The sequence below is a fragment of the Aegilops tauschii genome, chromosome 5 (assembly GCF_002575655.3).
Source record: "Aegilops tauschii subsp. strangulata cultivar AL8/78 chromosome 5, Aet v6.0, whole genome shotgun sequence".
Classification (NCBI taxonomy): Eukaryota; Viridiplantae; Streptophyta; class Magnoliopsida; order Poales; family Poaceae; genus Aegilops; species Aegilops tauschii.
This window is the reverse complement of record NC_053039.3, coordinates 462,955,590-462,971,387: the sequence shown is the minus strand read 5'-3', so window position 1 is coordinate 462,971,387 and position 15,798 is coordinate 462,955,590.

The following is a 15,798-nucleotide window of genomic DNA, read 5'->3' as shown; positions in this document are numbered from 1 at the left end:
CGTACCTGAAGATGTCCACCTCCATTATTTCAAACTCTACATCATCGCTCAGGTAATCAGCAGGATTGGTACCGGGCACTAGCCCCGGATGATTAGCGGCGATATCGCTAGACACCCTGAGCGGGGGGCACGATTGCTTCGCCTGTTCGCCGAGCTGGGGAATTGTTTTCCCAGTTCTTCGTTGTGCTAATCTTACAGTGCAACTACTTCCCGACCGCTCCGCTTCCTTATATGTCCTTTCAATAATGCGCTCATAGTTGGATTACGGCGGAGGCGATGGCGGTCTCTTAAGGGCATCCAGAGTGCGCTTCACTTTCACCGGATCAAACGTTTCCTTCGGAGGTGGAGGTTTCCGTGCAAAATGGTCTCTCACTTGGGCAGCACAGATGTCCTCGTTTTCCTTGTTGGTCCTCTCATCTATACCAATATAAAAGACCCAAATGGGCAGATCCAATTAATCTCGGCCATCAAATCATGTCAATCCAATGACCTAGACTTCTTCAATGCCGAACGCTCAACATGTTTAGCGTGCAGTTAATTTCATGCCAAATATAATGCTAATCGCATAATAACACACAAATAATATCCTACTTAATATCTGCATGCACTTAATATACTTCCAAATTAAAGGCATTGCAAGTACACATTGACTAGTATGGTAAGTTTTCCGGAGCCTTGAGACATGGACCGTATTTGAATTGCTTCCCGCCTCTGCTTGTACTGCTAGCCGCCGGAGTGGCGGCGTCTCTCTTCTGTTGTTGCTGACGCGGCAGAGTCCACTGACATGCCGGAGGAGGCGGAGTGCTCTGACGCGTCGGAGGAGGCAGAGGAGGAGCCGGAGTGCCCTCACGGGCCGGAGGAGGCGGAGTGCTCCAACGCGCCGGAGGAGGCAGAGGAGGAGCCGGAGTGCCGTCATGCGCCGGAGGAGGCGGAGGAGGAGACGGAGTGCCCTGATCACTCGCAGGAGGAGGAGGCGGAGGAGGAGATGGAGGAGGAGTAGGAGTGCCCTGACTCGCCGGAGGAGGAGGAGGCATACAGTTTGGAAGCTTGATGTACTCCTTCCTCCATAGACAGGTACTCCTCAAAGCATTCACCAGATGAGTCTCCCCTTCATCTGTTGGGTAGTCATGCTCCAGCTCCTCAAATCCCACCATTATTTCATCCACCGTCACAACAGCATAGCCATGTGGAATCGTACGGCAGTGAAAAGTTCCGTCAGCTTAAGGAGGTGCAACAGAGCCGACAGCCGCCTTCAAAGTCAGGTTCTACCATTTCGTCATTAGCTCGCAATGTTGAGCCTCCGTGATTGTATCCATGGGGTAGCGAGGAGCTGTGAGATCAGGTTGAACGAGCTCCATGGAAGCCACGCTGCTTCTCCGCTGAGATGGTGGGGTAGTTTCTGGGGTAGCATCGAAGCAAGGATCTTTGTGCCGTTGAGATTGTTGGCCGGTAGCTGCAAGTTACTCTGGCTTTGCTATTCTTGCATTGAGTTTCTGCATGTCGCTCACTTCTGCTTTCCTCTTTCTCTCTCGGCATCTGTAACCACCGTTGTCGGGAAACCCAACCACCCACGGAACGGAGCCTGGTGTGCCTCGTGTTCTTCCAGGGTGCTCAGGGTTCCCGAGGGCCTATGTCATCTTGTCCTTCTCTCTGTCGGGAATGAATGTCCCTTCCTGCGCTGCCCCGATATATTTCTGAAGCTTCTTGATGGGTATTGCAAGTTGCTCGTCCGTCCAATGACACTCCCCTGTTTCTGGGTCCAAAGTTCCCCCAACCCCAAAGAACCAAGTCCTTGAACGATCTTGCCAGTTCAATGTCGCTAGTTGGACCCCTTTAGCAAGCAGGTCTTGCTCAGCTTTGTCCCACAACGGCCTGGCTTTGAGGTAGCCACCTGACCCCGTGTGATGGTGATACTTCTTCTTTGCAGCATTTTTTTGTTTGTCTCTGACCTTTTCTTACCCTTTTCTTGTAGGCCACAAATGCGGGCCAGTGATCTCTTATCTTCTCATGTCGGCCGGTGAATTCTGGAGTCTTCCCTTTTGACAAACTTTGTGTTCAACTCTTTCTTCCAGTTCCTGAATAGATCTGCCATCTTCTTAAGAGCAAACTTCTTGACCTTTGGCTCTATAATTGGCTTATTCGGACCCTTCTCTGGCGGTAGGGTGAAATTTGCCATCAGTGAGGTCCAAAGATCACCTTTCAGTCTATCCTCGACATAAGATACTGCAGGTTCGTCCTTACTCTTATTCCATTGTTGGACGCTGTCCCTAACAATAGCTCCGCACTGATGTACAAATGTGTCCTTGGTCCGATGGGGAGCAATCGGTTGGCCATCGTTCGCGATTTCTGTGATTGTGAACTTTTCATCCTGGCGCAACCTTTTCGTCGGGCCTCGTCTCCTTACGGAAGTTTGGCTCGATCCGGATGGCTATAAAATAAGAAAGAAGCGTTAATATATGTACATACCAAAATAATTAATGCATCAAGTCAGCAGAGGCTTAATTAATATATATACCTCGCCGGACTTTGCGGTAGCTCCCTCCTCCGTTCGGTCACCGAAGCCGTCATCATGATCTCCTTCTTCCTCCGCCATTAGGTCACCAGAGCCGTCATGATCTCCTTCCTCCTCCATTGTTGGATCACCGAGCCGTCATCCTCTCCTTCCTAACCATTGATGTCGTTGAGAAATGACAAAGGATCAGCTCCGGGGAGGATTATATCCCCCAACAACTGTTCTTGTTCCAAGTCTCTTTCCATAGTTTCTGCAAATATTACAACATGGCAATATAGAAACATGAGAGATGGATTAATTAGTGGCAAACATAGACCTAGCTAATATCACAACAAGGAATCATATGCATATATGAGCAATAGATTAGTTGCGGAGTGCCTCTCTCATGCATGTCCGACGTCCCCCCTCATGTCGAAGTTATCGGGTAGGGGCGGGAGGGGGTAGGAGATTGACAACGCTATTTCTTCTAGGGTTCGGTTGGCCTCGAGAGTTGGTCGGGCGAGCGGACCGGGAGTAAATTTTGAATGTACGAGTCTTTTAACTCATTTTGAATATATGAACATTTTAACTTAGTAACTTGGTAAATTTTGAATATATGTTGAATTCCCGAGAGATTTAGGGGTGTTCTAACGCGACACTACATGATATATAGGTGAAGGGGGATAACATCCGGGAATGTTCGGACAGATGAACCGGAGGGGGACACATCTCATGGGTAACATCCGGGAATGTTTGGATAGATGAACCGGAGGGGGACTCCTCCCCCTTCATGTCTGATGAGTTTTTACTCCCTCTCTCCCATGAAACATTCATCGAACAAACTTAATATGAGTTTTAACAGAAAACATTCATCGAACAAAATTACACCAGAAAAAATTAACTAGGTTTTCATGTATCATCATATCATCGTCATCTACTACAAAAAAATTTGACCAAGTTTTCATATATATACTACAGAAAAAATTATCTAACAAAATGTTCATCCATCCATGTTCAAAATGTTCATATTCTACAATATCAGCAAAAAAAATTCTATGAACATAAAAAATTCTAATTTTGCATATTCTTTGCATATGAACATACATACATTTTCTTTTTTTTTCTTAAATGTAACTTTTGCATATGAACATACATACATAAAAAACAGAAATTTGTATGAACAAAAAATAGACTTTTTTGTGAGCATTACATAATCTCCAATATTTTTCTAAAAATGCAAAAAAAGAGCATATACAGAGCATATACCTAAAATTTCAAAAAGAGCGTACATAGAGCATTACATAATCTCCAATATTTTTCTAAACATGAAAAAAAGAGCATATATATATGCAGAGCATTTTTAGTACATATATATACAGTGCATAATATCCAATAATCTCCAACACTATGCATATATATATACAGTGCATAATCTCCAATAATCTCCATCACATAATTCAACTTGAACAAAGGAAAAAAAGAAAAAAAGAGGGGCGGTCGTTGGAGCGGCCGGAGCGCGGGCGGCATCGGCGTCGCGGCGGGCGACGGCGTTGGGGCGCGGGGGGAAGGAGGAGAGGAGGGGAACGGCGAGGCGCAGCTCACAGTGTTGCAGGGGAGCGGGGACGGCGTCGGGACAGGGCGCGGCGACGGCGAGGTCGTGGCACGGCACGGCAAGGTCAGGACAGGGCGCGGCGTCGGGGTAGGGCTCAGCGACGGCGAGGCGACGACGATCTCCGGCGCAGCAGCCTGGCGGCGGCGTGCTATGGTTCGGGCGTCGGGGGAGAGAATGGAAGATTTGGGGAAAATTTTCTAAGTGTGGCCTTATATACCACAACCTTTAGTCCCGGTTGGTGGCTAGAAACCGGGACCAATACACCCCTTTAGTCCCGGTTCGTGCCACCAACCGGGACCAAAGGTCAGTTTTCAGCAGCCCAAAGGGCGGGAAGCAGAGATCTTTGGTCCCGGTTGGTGGCACGAACTGGGACCATAGGTGGGCATTGGTCTACCAACCGGGACCAAAGGTGGGCATTGGTCCCGGTTCGAGACACCAACCGGGACCAATAGCATGTGCCTGGCACAGCCGCAGTGCGGTGGATGTTTAGTCCCACCTCGCTAGATGAGAGGCGTCGGGACTTGTTTATAAGCGCGCCTGCGGCTTTCCTGTCGAGCACCTCTCAAATGCAGGCTTACGGGCCTAAACACTCTGTATCTGACTGTGGGCCTACTGGGCCTTTGGCGGACCTGAATCCTGGCCCAACTAATTGGTTGGGTTGCTAGTCGTATTCAGGCCGTGGTGGCTAGTAGGCAACATTTTTTTTCCTGTTTTTTTGTTTTGTTTTTTGCTTTATTTATTTTCTTTTGTTTCTACTTACAGCTAAATACTTATAGTTTTTCAGTCATTCTTTTTGATTTTAGGTCACAAAAATTATAAACTTTCGGTTAGTGCCATTGGTTTTCAAATTTGAATAGTTTAAATTTGAATTATTTGAAATTTGTGTGAATCACTAGTTTCTAAATAAATTTACTATAAAAAAATATTTTTGAGTGATTCTTTTTCCTGCTATTAACTATTACTCTGTTTTATCATTGTATTCAATTTGGTAATTTTTAGGTCATTTTACCTGTCTGTTTTAATCAAAAACAGATTTTGTTATTTTAGTTTGCTATTAACGTTTCTAACAAAAAAATCTTTATGAAAATTCTTTTTCTATTAATGTTTAGAACAAAAAATACTTTGATAATTTTAGTTGCATAAATCTTATATAATTTTAGTTTCAAAAATACTAGAGGTTTATAATTTTTTTTAGTTGATTCCTTTTGCTATTAGAGTTTTATAAAAGCTTTATAGTTGATTCTTTTTTCTATTGAAGAATATTATAGTTTTTTTAGATGACCATAACAAAATATTTTAATTGATTATTTTAGTTCATTCTTTTTGCCATTAGAGTTTCATAAAAGTTTTCTAGTTCATTCTTTTTGCTATTAGTTTGTTCTTTGAGCTAAATAACCTTGAAATTGAAAAACACTTCAAATGAACTCTGAAAAGGTTGAAAGTTGGCATGGTATCATCATTTCACCCACATAGCATGTTCTAAAAACTTGAGAGGGTTACGGCAAAAACTGGATGCCCTTCGTGTACAAAATGGACAATCACTTTCGAAGTATGAGGGTTTCGGACGAAAACTCATGTGTTAAAGAGGGATTTCATTTTTTTGAACTTATTTGAACTCTAGACTTTTTGTGTGTTCAAAATGCACCATTCAAAGCCACATCATCAATTTTCAACCATTTCTGACTTCATTTGGTATTTTTCATGCATTTACTGTTTTTTTTGAGCTAAATGACCCTAAAATTGTAAAGCACTGCGAATGAACTCTGAAAAGGTTGAAAGTTGGCATGGTATCATCATTTCACCCACATAGCATGTGCTAAAAAGTTGAGAGGGTTACGGCAAAAGCTGGAGGCACTTCATGTACAAAATGGACAATCTCTTTCGAAGTATCAGGGTTTCATACGAAAACTCATCTGTTACAAAAGGCATTTCATTTCTTCACATGTAACTTCAGTGATATTCTAGATCAAAGGCATCATCATAATAGTTGTTGATACATCCATTTTGCATCATGTTTCCCTACTGTTATTTATGATGTTCTTATGCATAATAATGCTGTTTGGAATAATTCTAATGCCTTTTCTCTCATAATATGCAAGGTACACACAAAGAGGGAGAATTTTGGCAGCTGAAAATATGGACCTGGAAAAGCTACGTCAGGCTACCTATTCTGCACAACTCCAAACAAGTTGAAACTTTACGGAGAATTTTTATGGAATATTTGAGGAATATTGAAGCCAATAAGTACTAGAGGGGGCCCACCAGGTGGGCACAACCCACCTGGTGGGTTGTGCTCACCCAGGCCCACCTCCGGTGCCCATCTTCTGGTATATAAGTCATTTTGACCTAGAAAAAATAAAGGAGAGGACTTTCGGGACGGAGCACCGCCGTCTCGAGGCGGAACTTGGGCAGGAGCACTTTTGTCCTCCGGCGGAGCGATTCTACCGGGGGAACTTCCCTCCCGGAGGGGGAAATCATCGTCGTCATCATCACCAACAACTCTCCCATCTTGGGGAGGGCAATCTCCATCAACAACTTCAACAGCACCATCTCCTCTCAAACCCTAGTTCATCTCTTGTGTTCAATCTTTGTACCAGAACTATAGATTGGTGCTTGTGGGTGACTAGTAGTGTTGATTACATCTTGTAGTTGATTACTATTTGGTTTATTTGGTGGAAGATTATATGTTCAGATCCAGTATGCTATTTAATACCCCTTTGATCTTGAGCATGTTTATCACTTGTGAGTAGTTACTTTTGTTCTTGAGGTCACGGGAGAAATCTTGTTGCAAAGTAATCATGTGAACTTGATATGTGTTCGATATTTTGATAGTATGTATGTTGTGATTCCCTTAGTGGTGTCATGTGAACGTCGACTACATGACAAATCACCATATTTGGTCCGAAGGGAATGCATTGTGGAGTAGTTATTTGATGATGGGTTGCGAGAGTGACAGAAGCTTAAACCCTAGTTTATGCCCTATTCCGTAAGGGACCGATTGGATCCAAAAGTTTAATGCTATGGTTAGAATTTATTCTTAATACTTTTCTTGTAGTTGCAGATGATTGCGAGGGGGTTAATCATAAGTAGGAGGTTCGTTCAAGTAACAACAGCACCTAAGCACCGATCCACCTACATATCAAATTATCAAAGTAGAGAACACAAATCGAACCAACATGATGAATGTGACTAGATGAAATTCCTGTGTACCCTCAAGAACGCTTTGCTTATTATAAGAAACCGTTTTGGCTTGTCCTTCGACTCAAAAGGATTGGGCTATCTTGCTGCACTTTTGTTACTACTACCATTACTTGCTCGTTACAAATTATCTAGATATCAAACTATCCTGCTACTCATAATTTCAGCACTTGCAGGCATTATCTTATTGGAAACCACTTTTCATTTCCTTCTGCTCCTCGTTGGGTTCGACACTCTTACTTATCGAAAAGAGCTGCAATTGATCCCCTATACTTGTGGGTCATCAAGGCTATTTTCTGGCGCCATTGCTGGGGAGTGAAGCGCCTTTGGTAAGTGGAATTTGGTAAGGAAACATTTATATTGTATGCTGAAATTTACTGTCACTTGTTACTATGGAAAACAATCCCTTGAGGGGTTTGTTCGTGGTATCTTCTCCTCAACTGGAACCAAAATTAGCTACCCCTCGACCTACTGCACCTACTGAAAATATTGAATATGAAATTCCTTCGGGTATGATAGAACAACTGCTAGCTAATCCTTATGCAGGAGATGGAACCGAACATCCTGATATGCACTTGATATATGGAACAAATTTGTCGATTGTTTAAGCTTGCAGGTTTACCCGGAGACGATGTTAAGAAGAATGTTTTCCCTTTATCTTTGAAGGGAAAAGCACTGGCATGGTATAGGCTATGCGATGATATTGGATCGTGGAATTGGAATCGATTGAAACTGGAGTTTCACCAAAAAAATATCCCATGCATCTAGTTCACCGTCGTGGGAATTACATATATAATTTTTGGCATCGTGAAGGAGAAAGTATCGCTCTAGCTTGGGGGAGGATTAAGTCAATGTTATATTCATGCCCCAATCATGAGCTCTCAAGAGAAATTATTATCCAGAACTTTTATGCTCGGCTTTCTCATAATGATCGATCCATGCTTGATACTTCTTGTGCTGGTTCTTTTATGAAGACGACTATTGAATTCCGGTGGGATCTTTTGGAGATAATTAAACGTAACTCTGAAGATTGGGAACTCAACGAAGGTAAAGTGTCAGGTATTAAGCTTAAGTATGATTGTGTTAAATTTTTTATGAATACCGATGCTTTTCAAAAGTTTAGCACTAAATATGGACTTGACTCTGAGATGGTAGCTTCCTTTTTTGAATCATTTGCTACTCATGTTGATCTCCCTAAGGAGAAGTGGTTTAAATATCACCCACCTATTAAAGAGGAAATTAAAGAACCGGTACTAGCTAAAGAAGAAACTATACTTTATAATATTCATCCAGTTGTTCCTACTGCTTATATTTGGAACCCACCTTTCCCTGTTAGGATAAAGGAACATGCTAAAGTTTCAACTGTGGTCAACAGAAGTTATATCAAAACACCTAAACCTGATGAACAAATCAAAGTAGAGCCTAGTGTTGCTATGTTTAGATATCTCCTGGAAGAAAATATATCAGGGCATGTTATTTACTTCTGTGAAGAAGCTGCTGGAATTGCCAAACCTGATAAAAAAGATAAACATAGACCCATTGTTGGCATGCCTGTTGTCTTGGTTAAAATAGGAGATCACTGTTATTATGGTTTATGTGACATAGGTGCTAGCGTGAGTGCTATTCCCTACTCCTTATATCATGAAATTATGAATGACATAGCACCCGCAGATATAGAAGACATAGATGTTACTATTAAACTTGCTAATAGAGACACTATATCACCAATTGAGATTCTTAGAAATGTTGAAGTCTTGTGTGGGAAAATAAAATACTCTCCTGATTTTCTTGTTCTTGGTTCCCCACAAGATGACTTCTGTCCCGTTATCTTTGGTAAACCTTTCTTGAACACCGTTAATGCTCAAATCACTACTAGAAAAACAGCTATAGCCAATATGGACACTAATGGCGCACTATACATGTAGTGCGCCATTACTATAGTAATGACGCACCATGTGTAGGTGCGCCATTAGTAACCAAAACAGTAATGGCGCACCAGGTGAAAAGTGCGCCATTACTAAGTTTGACCCAGGTTTGACCCAGTCATACACATAGTAATGGCGCACTTTATATAGGTGCGCCATTACTAAGTTGACATAGTAATGGCGCACCTTTACAAAGTGCGCCATAACTATGTGTATGACTGGGTCAAACCTTGGTCAAACTTAGTAATGGCGCACTTTGCATAGGTGTGCCATTACTATGTCAAACTTAGTAATGGCGCACCTATACAAAGTGCGTCATTACTAACTTTGACCAAGGTTTGACCAAATCATACACATAGTAATGGCGCACTTTGTGAAGGTGCGCCATTACTAAATGCACCCCCCGTGGACCGCCTTTTCAGTTTTAAAATAAATAAAAGAAATTGATGGAAATGTCAAAAAATAAAAGAAAATAAGTTCCCCATGTGATATGTGGTCTAGTTGTTGGGAAAATTTATAAATATGAATTTCGACTTTATTTGCAAAATCTCTCTGGAATTTAGTAAAACGGGCATAACTTTTGCATACGAACTCGGATTAAAAAGTTTTTTATATGAAAAATCATCTACTAGAAAGTTACATCCGAATGGAACCCCGTTGAAGATTTCTAGAATCCCCAAAAACCTAACAGAATAAAAGATATGGGGCTTTTAAGATCTAGAGGAGGGGAAATGGAAAAAAATTCAAACTTAGTAATGGCGCACCATTTGCTAGGTGCGCCACTAGTAACAAAAAAAATTGGTTTCAAATTTTTTTTTGGAAAAAATGTTCAAAATATGATACGTAATATGACCAGGAAGTTTGAAATATTTTTTCAAAATTTCATCACACTCATGAACATGAACAAAGTCCTAGACATCAACAAGGTTTAATAGGATTGATATGATAGATATATCAACAAGTGCCTGTTAAGTGAGCTGGTGCTGGGGTTGGATAGAACTGAGAAGTTAAGCGTGCTGGGGCTGGAGTAGTGTCAGGATGAGTGACCTTCCGGGAAGTTTGACCACGGAGTGCGATTTGACTTGAGATTAAGCCATAGTGACCTGAGATTAAGAAAAAAACGAAAAAAAAAATTCTGAAAAAAAATTTCAAAAAAATTTCTGAAATTTTTTTTTGAAAAAAAATTGTTAGTAATGGCGCACTTCTATGTGGTGCGCCATTACTAAGTCAGATAGTAATGGCGCACTTCTAGGCATAGTAATGGCGCACTATAGGTGCACCATTACTAACAGTTACTAGTGGCGTGTTAATAGTGGCGCACATATAATGCGCCATTAATAACAAAAACTGGTGCGCCACTAACAGCCTTTTTTCTAGTAGTGAATAGATTTTAAGAAACAAACTATCGGTGTTAGCTTTGGTGATGAGTCTCATGAGTTTAATTTTTCCAAGTTTAGTAGAAAGCTTCATGAAAAAGAATTGCCTAGTAAGGATGAAAAAATTGGTCTTGCTTCTATTGCTGTGCCTCCTACTAATCCACTAGAACAATATTTGCTAGACCATGGAAATGATCTACATATGCATGAAAGAAATGAAATAGATAAGATTTTCTTTGAACAACGTCCTCTACTTAAAACACAATTTGCCTATTGAAACTCTAGGAGGTCCTCCTCCATCAAAAGGTGATCATGTGTTTGAATTGAAACAATTGCCAGACACTTTGAAATATGCTTATATTGATGAAAAGAAGATATATCCTGTTATTATTAGTGCTAACCTTTCAGAACATGAAGAAGAAAGATTAATGAAAGTTCTAAGGAAGCACCGAGCTGCTAGTGGATATACTCTTGATGATTTAAAGGGCATTAGTCCCACTCTATGTCAGCACAAGATTAATATGGAACCTGATGCTGAACCCGTTGCTTATCACCAACGTCGGTTAAATCCGAAGATGAAAGAAGTTGTAAGAACGGAAATATTAAAACTTCTGGAAGGAGGTACAATCTATCCTATAGCTGATAGTAGATGGGTAAGTCATGTTCATTGTATCCCCAAGAAAGGAGGTATTACTGTTGTTCTTAATGATAAGAATGAACTTATTCCACGGAGAATTGTTATAGGCTATAGAATGATAATTGATTTTAGAAATTTAAACAAAGCAACTAGAAAAGATCATTACCCTCTGACTTTTATTGATCAAATGCTAGAAAGACTATCTAAGCACACACATTTTTGCTTCCTTGATGGATACTCTGGTTTTTCACAAATACCTGTTTCTCAACCTGATCAAGAAAAGACCATTTTCACTTGTTGATATGGACATTGCGACGTCTAGAATATTATCAAGTGCGGCTGCTACTAAACTCGAACCAACTAAGGTGAGCGAGAAGAGTCTATTTGAGGATGCTGGCACAATTATAAGTTGCCCAAATATATTGCACACTGGCAGAGATGGCAAGAAACGTTTGCTATGCGGTCCAGGTATTCGTGCTGCGAAGATGGATGCACGTCAAGCTGGTTATTTGGAAAACAAATTGATACATAGACGTGCTTGTACAAATCTTGTACATGCACACACACAAGGAAATATAAGAGTTGATTTGATAAATAAAAGGAAGTCAGATCCTTTCCAAGAAATATATGCTCATCACGGCAACCAACTTGAGATTATAGAGGAACCCATACGTGGCAAGGTGCAAGCCAACTTTCGTACACCTCCCCGATGGATTAAAATTGGGACGATGGAGCTGCACGTTGGGTCCTAATAGCATGGAGAATAGTCATATATTTTTTGAGTCCCTTTACCTTACGTACGCATGTGTCCTTTTAAAAATAGGAAGTATATCGTCTTGTTAGCTAGTAGTTTTCCTCGTGCTAATTACGTGCCATATAAATCGTGATTGCAAGTTGTACTAGTTACGTAGTTAGGAGTCTGGTGGTGTGGGCCTTAGGCCGTGAGTTGGTTATATAAAAGTAGATGGCATCCATGTAACGGGGGGAGATCAGTTTTGTATTTGGAGTTATGAAGTATACAGAAAAACGTCCGAGTCGAGGGCGACCATATCGTGTGTATTATCTGTGATTTTCCCATCGAGGAAATTACTAGCGACGGAGGGTTGATCATCACATCGACGCCAACGTGCTGATCCGTCGGGACCATTACTTTTGTTCGTGTATTTTCGTACACGGGTGGATCTTATTATTGGAGGTTGAGGGACCAGGTGGAAGAACAGTTGATCAAGCATCGCCGTGAAAGATCGGGCCATCTACACGCACGAATTAGCGTCTCGCTAGTCCGTGCCTCATCAAGTGGTATTCAGAGCTAAGGTTAGTCACTTCGATTCAGTTGGCAATATCGTCTACGGAGGCGAGTATGGAGGTGTTGAGCAGGAACATATTGATGGAGGAGGAAGGCATCGGCGAGGTTGTTCTTTTTTCACACACGATGCGTCGTGAAGGAACGGTGCGTGAATTTGACGATCGATGAAGGTTAAGCGGTCAACATGGTGAGCATTGAGGTGGTGGTAAAATTGGGGCTGAATATGGCGCCTCTTGAAAGGCCGTACACGCTGAAGTGGTTCAAAGGTGAAATCAAAATTACACATCGGATTTTGCTAATTTTTGATTTGGGAAAATATTGTTGTGCGGAATTTTTTTACATTTGTCCACTGCCCATGGTGTCGTGCCATCTGCTACTTGGGAACCCGTCGTGCACGCGCGTCGGGGCTGTTCGGAATGTCAAGAAAAATACTTTCTCTTTGGCATGGAAGGGTCAAAGATTTTGTTTTATTCCTATGCCAGTGGATGTGTTCACGAAAGATTGGAAAAGTCGTGTGCTGAAAAGACTAGAAGAACAAGAAGAAATAAAGGAAGAAATAAATGCACCAGTAGAGGGGCTGAATCTTATGGTGGAGAAAGTGCAAGAGGATAGTGGTGCAAAGGGACAGAGGTGGAGTGTTTTTAAGACACAATGCAAGATCAAGGACCGTGTATGTAAGATGATAATTGATGGTGGCAGTTTTACCAACGCCATTAGCAAAGACCTTGTACAAGAATTGGGTTTGTCTATGTGGCGACACCCGCAACCGCACCATGTGGAGTGGCTATATAACTCTGGGAAATTAAAAATTACACATAAGGTACGTGTGACATTTGCGGTTGGGGATTATGTTGACAAGGTGGATTGTGATGTCATGCCGATGGACGCATGTCAGTTACTATTGGGAAGGCCATGGCAATTCGATCATGATTCAGTGCATGCCGGAAGATCAAACACATACACGTTCATGCATGATGGAAGAAAGCGTGTGCTGAAACCAATGGCAAACGAGTTAATCAATATAGAGATACAATTTGCAAAGGAGGTGGCTTTGAAAGTTGGCTCAAAACCGACGACGGTTTTGTTTCAAGGAAGGGAGGATGATACGGACATAGCGACGTCTAGAATATTATCAAGTGCGGCTGCTACTAAACTCGAACCAACTAAGGTGAGCGAAAAGAGTCTATTTGAGGATGCTGGCACAATTATAAGTTGCCCAAATATATTGCACACTGGCAAAGATTGCAAGAAACGTTTGCTATGCGGTCCAGGTATTCGTGCTGCGAAGATAGATGCACGTCAAGCTGGTTATTTGGACAACAAATTGATGCATAGACGTGCTTGTACAAATCTTGTACATGCACACACACAAGGAAATATAAGAGTTGGTTTGACAAATAAAAGGAAGTCAGATCCTTTCCAAGAAATATATGCTCATCACGGCAACCAACTTGAGATTATGGAGGAACCCATACGTGGCAAGGTGCAACCCAACTTTCGTACACCTCCCCGATGGATTAAAATTGGGACGATGGAGCTGCACGTTGGGTCCTAATAGCATGGAGAATAGTCAAATATTTTTTGGACATGTGGTTAGCAAAATCAAAATTCTTATATATTTTTTGAGTCCCTTTACCTTACGTATGCAGGTGTCCTTTTAAAAATAGGAAGTATATCTTCTTGTTAGCTAGTAGTTTTCCTTGTGCTAATTACGTGCCATATAAATCATGATGGCAAGTTGTACTAGTTACGTAGTTAGGAGTCTGGTGGTGTGGGCCTTAGGCCGTGAGTTGGTTATATAAAAGTAGATGGCGTCCATGTAACGGGGGGAGATCAGTTTTGTGTTTGGAGTTATGAAGTATACAGAAAAACGTCCAAGTCGAGAGCGACCATATCGTGTGTATTATCTGTGATTTTCCCATTGAGGAAATTACTAGCGACCGAGGGTTAATCATCACATCGACGCCTACGTGCTGATCCGAGGGGATCATTATTTGTGTTCGTGTATTTTCGTACACGGGTGAATCTTATTATTGGAGGTTGAGGGACCAGGTGGAAGAACAGTTGATCAAGCATCCCCGTGAAAGATCGGGCCGTCTACACGCACGAATTAGCGTCTCGCTAGTCCGTGCCTCATCACTTGTCCCTTTGGAACTTATGCTTATAGATGCATGCCTTTTGGTTAATGCAATGCACCTGCTACCTTTCAAAAATGTATGACTGCTATATTCTCTGACTTTTGTGAAAAGATTGTTTAGGTATTCATGGATGACTTCTCTGTTTATGGGAAGTCTTTCGATGATTGTTTAAGCAATCTTGATCGAGTTTTTGCAGAGATGCGAGCAAACAAACCTTGTCTTGAATTGGGAGAAGTGCCACTTTATGGTTAATGAAGGTATTGTCTTGGATCATAAAATTTCTGAAAGAGGTATTGAAGTGGACAAGGCTAAGGTTGATGCAATCGAGAAAATGCCATGTCCTAAGGACATCAAAGGTATTCATAGTTTCCTAGGTCATGCTGGTTCTATAGGAGATTTATCAAAAACTTTTCTAAAATTTCTAGGCCTCTCACAAATCTTTTGCAAAAGGATATCCCTTTTGTTTTTATGATGATTGTTTAGAAGCCTTCGAAACACTCAAGAAAGCCTAAATTTATGCACCTGTTGTTCAACGACCTGATTGGAACTTGCCTTTTGAAATTATGTGTGATGGTAGTGATTATGCTGTTGGTGCTGTTCTAGGGCAAAGAGTTGATAAGAATCTGAATGTTATTCATGATGCTAGTAAAACTCAAGACAGTGCACAACAGAATTATGCTACTACTGAAAAAGAATTTCTAGCAGTGGTGTTTGCTTGTGGTAAATTTAGATCTTACATTGTTGACTCTAAAGTTATCGTTCACACCGATCATGCTGCTATAAAATATCTTATGGAAAAGAAAGATGCTAAACCTAGACTTATTCGATGGGTACTCTTGCTACAAGGATTTGATTTACATATTACTGATAGAAAAGGAGCTGAGAACCCCGTAGCTGATAACTTGTCTAGGCTTGAAAATGTGCTTGATGACCCACTACCTATTGATGATAGTTTTCCTGATGAGTAGTTAGCTGCAATAAATGTTTCTAATAACACTCCTTGGTATGCTGACTATGCTAATTACATTGTTGCTAAATATTTACCACCTAGCTTTACATACCAACAAAAGAAAAAATTCTTCTATTATTTAAAACATTACTTTTGGGATGACCCA